Source organism: Chlorocebus sabaeus, chromosome 22, assembly GCF_047675955.1.
Source record: "Chlorocebus sabaeus isolate Y175 chromosome 22, mChlSab1.0.hap1, whole genome shotgun sequence".
In the NCBI taxonomy this organism is placed as follows: Eukaryota; Metazoa; Chordata; class Mammalia; order Primates; family Cercopithecidae; genus Chlorocebus; species Chlorocebus sabaeus.
The window spans coordinates 36,647,821-36,658,146 of NC_132925.1; the positions used below are offsets into that span (position 1 = coordinate 36,647,821).

At 34.9% G+C, this 10,326-nt stretch overlaps 1 non-coding gene across 1 annotated transcript; it reads right to left on the minus strand.

Annotated features, from left to right (window-relative positions):
• Window positions 1-9,090: 9,090 nt before the first annotated feature.
• Window positions 9,091-9,205, minus strand: LOC119625957 (U5 spliceosomal RNA). The gene has a single exon (XR_005242170.1). It is a non-coding gene; the product is annotated as a U5 spliceosomal RNA (small nuclear RNA).
• Between the last annotated feature and the right edge of the window lie 1,121 nt (window positions 9,206-10,326).

Below are 10,326 nucleotides of genomic sequence, written 5' to 3' on the forward strand. Positions count from 1 at the left end.
TACTAAGCAAGGGTAGACAGATTTGGAAATACGCTAAGTTCCTGGAAGAAAGAGTTAGCATTACATCATTCTTAAGGAGGTGGACTACAGCCACAGAAGCTCCACTACAGGGCTCCTCATGAAATTCCCTTTGAAGAAAAAAAAAAAAAGAAAGCTCAAATACTTTAAAAAAAAAAAGAATAAAAAGGTGGGGGGAATCTACTGGCATAGGGTAATAATGAGACAAAAAGTAGAAAATTGGAAATGAAAGAAATGTAAAATATTTCCCCATAGTTCAGAGCTTTATTTACTAGATGGGTAGTTTTTAACTTGTATATATTTCTACATATATTTATGTCTTGTCATGCCATCCTTGGGTACAGCTTTCTAGCATGGCATGGTGGAGATGGAAAACTTGAATTTTTAACATTTAACCTGTAACCATAATGTATTTCAAGAAACTCCATAGACATGTCTTGTGGAAGCCTGAGGCTTCCTGCAACTTAGATAAAAACTTGCTGCTGGAGAAAATACTGCCTTTAGCTAAGTTCATTTTAGCAATTCCTACGCGAATGGTAGCCAGTAACAACAAACTTTGGCAACTTTTTAAAATAAAAAGTTCAAAAAAAAAAATGACAAACTGGCAGGAGGGGAAAATAAAACGTTAATCTTTTGGATAAATAAAGGACTCTAAGACATTGATTAAAAAAGGCTTACAACCCAATTTTTTAAAACATCGGCAAAGACCACATATACAGGCAATTAATAAAAGGAAAACACAAATCACATTTAAATATGTGAAGATGACAAATCTTGCCTTCCTTAAGCCTATCAAATTGGCAAAATCAAGAAATGTGGTAACAGTATTGATGAATTTGTAGAAATAGACATTCCTATATATTCTTATATGCTCTTTTATTGAAGACTCTCTGATAATATTTATCAAAATTACAAATAAATATTCTTTGATGAAGTAATCGTAATTTAGAGAATGTATCCTACAGATATACAACCACATACAAAAAGACTTATGTATAAGGTTACTCACTGCACTTATTTATAATAACACAAGACTGTAAACAAACTAAACAGAGTTGCTAAATACATATGGAAATCCATATAATGAAATAATATGTAGCTTAAAATCAATGCAACAGCATTTCACCCACTGATATAAGATCTCTAGAAAATCTTTCAGATTAAAAAAATGAGATGCAAATCATTATGTAGAACATTCTACTTTTTATGTAAAATGTATGAAATGATATGCATTCATGTTTGTTTTTATATGCACCAAGAAAAGTCAAAAGTATACACACAAATGAATAAAAATGAGTATTTATGATTCAGTAGATGGTGGCAGGGATGGAGAGACAGTTATTTTATTGTATCACATTTTATATCACATGAATCCATTACCTTTTCAAAAATAAAATTTTAAAAATAATGAAATTGACAATTTCTGACAAGCTGAGGAGATTCAGTAACTATTTACTTTTTTAAAGTAGCCTGTTTCTTTAAAGCAAAACAGGTTGAGACCAATGAGAATAAGATTGTATTAAAACATAAATTCATGTTGGTGAATGAGAAATATATCATCCTCCCCAATTAATATGGATTAAGTGAGTAATTTTTAAATTCAATTCTGAACTTTCAGATAAGCATGAAAAAGGAAAAAATTATCAAGTTATATAATTCTTGTTATCTGATAAAACACAGGCTACCATTTTTTTCACAATGAATTAAAATTTCCATAACCTACTACATTTTCTAGAGATGGAAACAAAACTACAAGTTTTATAAAAGTTTAAGGAAGTTTTTATCTTTGAAATATGTAGCAATTTCAAGTCTACAGATTATGCAGAAGCATGAGTCATATAAAACAAATATTAGCGATTTGTACTTCCTAAAATGGGTCATTTCAAGTAGTAAAAATAGCTAATATTTATGTAATTCTCACCATAAGCTACGAAGTGTTAAGTGTGTTTCCTAAATGTGTGTGTTACCTGCACAGCAACCATAAGAGCCAGTCACTTAATATTCCTTTATGCAAATGAGGAAACTGAGGCTTAACGGGTAACTTGATCAAATGTACACACCTTTTAAGTGAATAAGGTGAAGGCACAGGCAGCCTCCAGAGGCAAGGCTCGTAGCCACCACACAATGCTGACACTTATCCAGCAATCAAAAAGTGGGCAGGCTATTTATTGCATCACTTAAGAATGTCTGCATTAGAAGAAACAGAGGTTAAGGTAATAAACTTTCTCATAAACCAGTATAAGCTTGGAATCTGTATTTTAATAAGTTCTCTGTATATTCTGAAATAGCTGGTATAAAGTCCAATGTCAAGAATGGTTGCCTTAGACTTCCTTCTAGAACATATCACTCAACTGGAGTTCTGAAAGGAGCCAAATAGCAGTCACTTCAAGGACACATTATCACAAGAGCCTGGTGTGCTGCTATTTTCTGTTGTTGAGGAAAGAACGATCCATATGCTTTGGCTACCACACTCTCAGTTGGCAAGGTCAACATTCTATTTTTAAAAGTTTTGAAGGCTGACTTCATTCAGCTGGAGGGTCATCTCAACAACTGTTTTCCTCTGTTGACCTTGCACTGTGATAGATTTGTGCAGTATAGTGAAGACACAATCTTTGTCCTTGAGAAGGTAGAGAGTTGTCAACTTGGGCAGATGAGATTTACATACTTTGAAACAATTGAAGAACAACAAAAGACTGCATAATGAAGGGCCAGATTGTGTGGTATGGCTCAGTTAGTTATGAGAACTCAGGTAAGGAATATGATGAAGACCAGCGAGAGAAGGCTTTGCAAAGCTCAGTTAGCCCTGAATGTTAACAGAGGAAGAAGAAGATAACATTGAGGAAATAACTTCAGAAAATGCTGATAGATAAACATGGTATTTTCAGAAGTTTCAAGGAGTCAACAGAGTGTTCATATTAGTTTATTCATGCATTATTTTATTCTTGTTTTGGTGGCCCACTACATGCATATACTCTGCTAAGAATCCAGAATACAAAGAGGCATAAGATAGGGTCCTTATTGTCTGAAGATGAAGAGTTTACTTTTAGCTGTGATAGGATTTGTATATGTTGAGAACAGAGATGATGTTTATGGTAGAGGAATAATGGGAGCAAAGGCAGTAAAGCTCGCAGAGTGGACAAGGAATGGTGATTGTGGATTAAAATGCAACAGGGATCTGATAAAAGAAACTGCAGAAATGAGACTGCATAATATTTTGTTTCATGTTGTGAGGAGTAACAAATACCATAATTCAACATTATTATGAATATTAAGAAATATAATGAGGGCAAAGGAGAGATAGTCAATGTCAGTTGAAATAATTTGGAAATAATCCTTTGGAGTGTGGAAATAATTAAAGGAACAATATAAAAGCAACATTCTTAAAGATTAAACTGGAGAATGTAAATACAAAGAACAAAATACAGGATAGAGTATAGCCTGGGAAGATGTCTAGGAGGCATCAGAAAGAGTCGGGACTAATGTAGCAAGGAGACTAAAGTTAACAGAATTGGGAAGAGATCCTCTAGGATGAATAATCTATGAGATTTGTGAGTGATCTGACAAACATTAAGAACTGAATTGCCTCAAATTCATTCCCAGGTACTCAAGTCTAGTTTTTATTCAACTTTCTGTGTAGGACAAAAATAAGGAAGTCTTTCTGGAAGTAAAATAGTGAGTTCAATCTTACACATCAAAGGCACACGCACACAGGGTGAGATTCCATCTTCAGTATGAATATTTGTCTATATCTGTATTAATTACCTTATGAAAGCTGCATCTCACACTTGCACCTTGCACTTAGTTTTCCATTTTCTACATCTCATGGTTCACCAGACTACAATTTAATATTTAAAGATAAAGTAAAATTGAAAGTGAAATTCTTTGTTTGTTTTTTAACGTTCTAAACTGCAATGAGTCAAATCCAGGAGGGAGGTTTAAGTGGGTTGGATGAAAAAATCTCCCAAAGTGATCACATCTAGAAGCATTTCTCAGGAAAGAGTAAAGACCTGATGGATGGTTCAACCCTCTGTGCAGGGTTTGAAATAAGAAGCACATGTTAACTATTTAAAGTGCCTGGGAATGTGATTCTTAATAACAAGACCAGGTGACTGCTAACAAGTCCAGGTAAGAAAAGTAAACAAGCTATGAATCAAACCCAGTTTACCTATGAAATTAAGAACTTGCTCCCGAAGAACCAGAAAGAAAATCCTAAATGGGTCAAAAGCAAAGCAGGAATTTTAGACACTTTGAGACTACCTCACAAAATAAAGGCTGATATCACAGTGAATTCCATTTTCTGAAGGTTAAAGTAAGCACTATGGGCCAGAAAGTGCTGTTCCCTTCCCTTTCCAAACCAAGACCCGCAGGAGCCGCTAGAAGTGAATGTAGAAAGTGAAACAAGTGGAAGATTAGCATTAATTTTCGGAATTAATGGAGAATATTCAAAATCCCCATGGGTCCCGGCAATCATTCCAGTTCTAACACTGAGACCAAGACAAAAGAACTTAAAGCTTAAGTCGGTGTAGTTTGGTCAGACAAAAGCTTCAGTGCAGATAGAAGCTTGGCTTCTTGTGCCCAGGCCACTGCCAGCCAGTCTGGGGTGAACTTTAAAACTTAAAAGAGCTATTATCTGAAAATGTGTCTGTTTCTTTATGTTTGTCCTTTCACTTGGGGCTTTGTTTTGTTTTCCTTTTACTTCTCTAATAAACTTCCCCTTGAAAATGTTCCACCTTGTGATTAGAAAGCTGGAGGGCACAGGCAGGGTGGTGGCAGCTGCCATCTCAGCTGGATAACATTCCCTCCCGTTCTTTTTCCCTAGCAGCTGATGAGGCTGAGGCTGAAACAGACAAGAGGTGAAACCCCTGGAGGAGAGACAGACAGCTGTGATCACTAGTTTCTTCCTGCCTGAGGTGTTCTCTCACTGTAAGGCAACAGTACCTATTTAATGTTAGGTATAATACATATAATATTTTGTTAAAGACTATGAAACTGTGCAGTACCCACTGATAATTTCACTACTGATGAATTGAACACTGCACAGTTTCTTAGTCTTTAACACAAAACAAGTATTGCTTTTGAACTTGTATTCAAATAATCTGCACCTAAAATAGAGATATTACATATAAACTACATATAAATGATATTCCTAGAATAATGTGTTCTAACATAACATTTTGCCTCAAGCAAATTGCATTCCAGCATATTTATTTCTAATTTCAAGTCATCCTGGGAAGGAATATACATCCCTGGGCACTCTATAACCCCAGGTACAATGAATACAGAGAAAGCCCTGAAAGTAGTACTCAGTTTTTTCCATTCATCTGTTGCGCATTGTTGTTATGTGCCTTTATGCAAGTTAGAAGTGGCTAGATTTCAGTGTTAGCACTAGGATTATAGGTAAAGTTATTTCTGCATGTTGGTTGGATGGGGTTTTTGTTGAGCTAACTTTCCCCTGATCTCAATGCAAGTGTTGCCTGAGAAAAGGTGGTAGAATTAAGCCTCAGAGTTTACAAAACACTTGGACTGTTTTTTTTTTTTTTTTTTTAAATCAAATATATTCACGTTCTATTCCATACTGCTGTGACTCTTCCATGCACTAAACTATTATTGACTTTAGAGGTAATGCGGGACATGGAAAAGATGGGGAAAATCCGAAGCAAATTGAAGATCTAGCCAATATCATTATGCGTGAAAGAGCAAATGCTAATGCCTTTTTTTAAGAGCAGAGTCTAATGCATGTCTTGACTATTTGCTCCACTGAGAAATTGAATATTGAGAAATCAATCTTGTAGCTTTACATGAGCTGAGGTTTATGGAATGGGACTGAGCCAAGCTGATATTGCCTGATTTATTTTGCATATAACCTTTTTAATCCTACAAATATGAAATGCAACAGTGAAAGTATTCACTGTTCAATAAAGACTTCTATTGCTTAGAGGAATAGTCAATAAACATCATATTCTTCCTAAGCCAAGATACTATCATTAAAGCCTCTTGAGACTCAGGCTGCCCACACAACCTTTTAGCATAGCTTCTTAAAATAATCACAAAATGCCCAATAAAAAAAATTAGACTATATATCAATACGATCAACAAAAATACCATGTCACTGTATATGTCATTCCCTTGCTGGAGGAGGCGACATTAGCATGATTTTTTGGATGGTATAAATGGTAAAGGAGTTCAAGGAAGAATATAAGAACATGTCATCTGAAAATGAAATCAGCATCTTCATTGGGACTCAGCAAGAGAAATGGGGTTTTGTGATACCACATGTATCCTTCTCAAGAGGGAACATTACAAAACACCAAAGGGCTTGACAATATGAGGGGCAGCTCTGTTGTTCAGAAAAGTATATAGATCCCTCCATAAAACGTGTAACTAACTAATAAACATGACCCTTTTGGGAGCTTCATGTCTATAGGAGAGCCAGACAAACTCAAGGGACACCACATACCACATAGAGGGTTTCCTTGGCTTTCAGGATATGTGGCTATAATTAGAGGTAAGCCCAAGCATATACCAACCTATGCAGTGTAATTGTGACAATTACTGAAGTAACTATCATTAACTGAAAGTTTTTGTGAAGGCTATGTGTTCTAGGTAGAGTTTTGAATGAAAAGAACCATAGCTCACAATAAAGAGACCATGTAAGACTAGAGGAATTAAACATGTGGAAGGTCAAAGTCAAGGATGATAAATTCAGAGTTGGAGGACAGCTAATGGATGAGAGATGAAAACTAAAAGAGGTAAGAAGGAGAAATTAGTAGAGGGCCTGCCTGGAAGCTTAATTAAATTAATAAATCAAACTAATAACTCAAAATATTTGTTAATAATAAATTAAACTAATAACCCAAAATATTTGTTAAATAATTATCAAATACACATTATATTCTATCATATTAACAAAAATCATTCTCATTTATTGAATCCATGTCATTTCTCAAGCAATGTGTAAATTTTTGTGCACATATTATCTCTTTTGACCATTTCAACACTGAAATAGTATTATTTTTATTTACAGAATAGCAAACTGCATTCAGGGAAATTAAATAACTTCCTAAGGCATTTTGGTTTGATTAAAATAAACAATGAAGAAGTGTAAAGCTATTACTAGAGAGTGACAACAATTCAAAGACTCTAGAGGAAGATGCCCTGTTGTTACATTTGGGCTAGATCAGAGGAGCGCAAGAGGCTTGATAAAAGAAACTTCTAGTAGTTCAAACAAGAAGTGAATGTTGTGCACTGTACCTGGAAAGGCATGTTCTTAGAAACTGCAGGGCAAATACAGCAAGGGCATTGAACCACTAGTCTAAGCAACAGTTAAAGCTTATAAACTGGTCCATAACTCACCATACAGGATGTTTGCTCTAAAAATCCTATAGCATAATGGTTTGAGGCACAGGTTCAGAAGTAAGCTTTCCTAGGCTTGAGTTTTGTCTCTTCCCAATGCAAACTTTGACATCTTTGGCAAGTTATTGGGTTTCTCTAATTCTTAGTTTTCTCCTCGTAAAATATTTATTATCATTAATAGCCCTATCTTATGGTACTGTTATAAAAATTAAATTAGATCTTTCATGTAAAATGCAGAACACAGGGCTGATTCAGATAAAATGTATTGATAAATGTCAGATATTATTGATGTACTATAAACTCAAATCCTCCTCTCCTTTCTATATATTAGTGCCTAGAGAAACACAATGTCCATTCTTCCCTCCCGCTCTAAATTCTGTGTCTTTCACAAGTTTTTGTATATGTAGCTACTCTGGTGTGCAAAAATAAAAAGTATACAAAACATTTTGTAAATCACAAGAAGAAAAACGTACACCATGATCATTTGTGAGTACATGTGCACACATGTACACATGCATGCACATACACATTTCAAGAAAATATGATTAATGCTATAAGAATTGATATTCTATTCTAATCCATTCTCTTTTATTTCTTTCATTTCAAAAATAATGGTTGTGACTCATCAAACTGACTTTATGACTCACCCATGGGTGTCAATCACAGTTTGAAAAATATTTCTAAATTTCTCCTTGGGTTAAGCAAGATTATTACAGAGTTGTGAATCTGCATCTCGTTGCCTAGCCCCTCATAGATTTTTTTTTTTAATTTTACTTAGACATTATGCTATTTACTACTTTGAGGGGCATTATAAAAATCACTCTCATGACAAGAAATAACTAGTGTTGTTGAAGATATGGAAAAAGGAAACCCTTGTACACTATTGGTGACAATGTAAATTGGTATAGCCATTATGGAAAACAATATGAAGTTCCTCAAAAAACTTAAACATACAGCTACCAGATGATCCAAGAGTTTCACTTCTGGGTATAGATCTAAAGGAATTAAGTTACTATTTTGAAGAGATATCTGCAGATGCCCATGTTCATTGTAGCATTGTTCAAAATAGACAAGATATAGGAATGATCTAAATGTCCATCAATGAATGAACTTTTAAATATAGTATAATGACACAGTAAAATATTATTCAAACAGGTTCATCCATGCTGCCATTTGCAACAACGTGGATGAACCTGGAAAGAATTATGCTAAGTAAAATAACCTGAAAAGAGAAAGACAAACTATGACATCACTTATATGTGGAATAATAATATATTAAAAAAAAAAGTTAAACTCACAGAAACAAAGTAAAATGATAGTTACTAATGGTTGGTGCATGGGGGAGATTAGGAGATGTTAGTCAAAGAGTCCATACTTTCAGTTTCTGAGGATCTAATGTTTAATATAGTGGCTATAGTTAACACTACAGTTAACCATCAAAAAACAGAAATTAGAACTCTGTAGGTTCACATATACATGGAGTTTTAAAAATTATTATTATTATATTTTTGAGACAGAGTCTCGCTCTGTTGACCAGGCTGGAGTGCAGTGGTGCGATCTTGGCTCACTGCAACCTCCACCTCCTGGGCTCAAGTGATTCTCCTCCCTCAGCCTCCTGAGGTGCCCAACACCACGCCCAGCTAGTTTTTTGTATTTTTAGTAAAGATGGGGTTTCATCATATTGGACAGGCTGGTCTAATTTTTAACACTCATAATTTATCCTCATGAAACACGAGGCCTCAAAAATTGGATAAAGACTCATAACTGTTCCTCCCCACAGAAATCTTTAGTAAAAGGCAAAAGATTTATATGATCTGAAGAGAAACCAGAGTTATGCATGGATTTTTTAAAATAAATATACCAAAGTTTTTTTTGGAAATTTACAACAATTTGAAAAAACCTGCAGGGTAACCATGGCCCCTGAGATAATAAGACCAAACCCTGCTCTTCTTCCTCCTCCTCAGCCTACTCAATGTGAAAACAATGAGGATGAAGATCCTCATGATGATCGACTTCCAGTTAGTGAATAAAAAAATATATATATATATATAAAAAATATATTATCTTTCTTATGGTTTTCTTAATAATATTTCCTTTTCTCTAGTTTACTTCATGTAAGAACATGGTAAAATATTCTGATAACAAAAATACATATAATAATACATATAAGAAAAGAGTACATATCAGAAAAAAAATAAAATATGTGTGAACTGACTGTTCACGTTATCTGTAAATCTTCTGGTCAGCAGTAGCCTATTAGCAGTTAAATTGTGGGGGAGTCAAATGTTATATACAGTTTTTTTTTTTTTTTTTTTTTTTTTGGTGACAGAGTCTCGCTCTGTTGCCCAGGCTGGAGTGTAGTGGTGCGATCTCGGCTCACTGCAAGCTCCGCCTCCTGGGTTCACGCCATTCTCCTGCCTCAGCCTCCCGAGTAGCTGGGACTACAGGGGCCCGCCCTGTCTGTTTTTAGTAGAGACAGGGTTTCACTGTGTTAGCCAAGATGGTCTCCATTTCCGGACCTCGTGATCCATCCGCCTTGGCCTCCCAAAGTTCTGGGATTACAGGTGTGAGCCACCCCGCCCGACCTGTTATATACAGATTTTGATTTGTGAGTTCATCTAACCCCTAAGTTGCTCAGGAGTACACTGTACTGTGTTGTATACAGGTGTATATCACAGATATGTGGATTTGGATTCAGATTACAATAATAAAGAGTATATCATTTAAAATAAATCACATGAATTTTTTGATTTTGCAGTGTATATAGAAATTGTGTTTACACTATATTGTAGTTTATTAAGTACGCAATATAATGTGTGAAATGAAAATGTATGTATATATCTTAATTAAAAAATGCTTTGTTGCTAAAAATGCTAATAATCATCTGAGCCTTCAGTGAGTCATAATCTTTGCTGGTGGAGGGTGTTACCTCAATGTTTGATGACTGCTGACTGA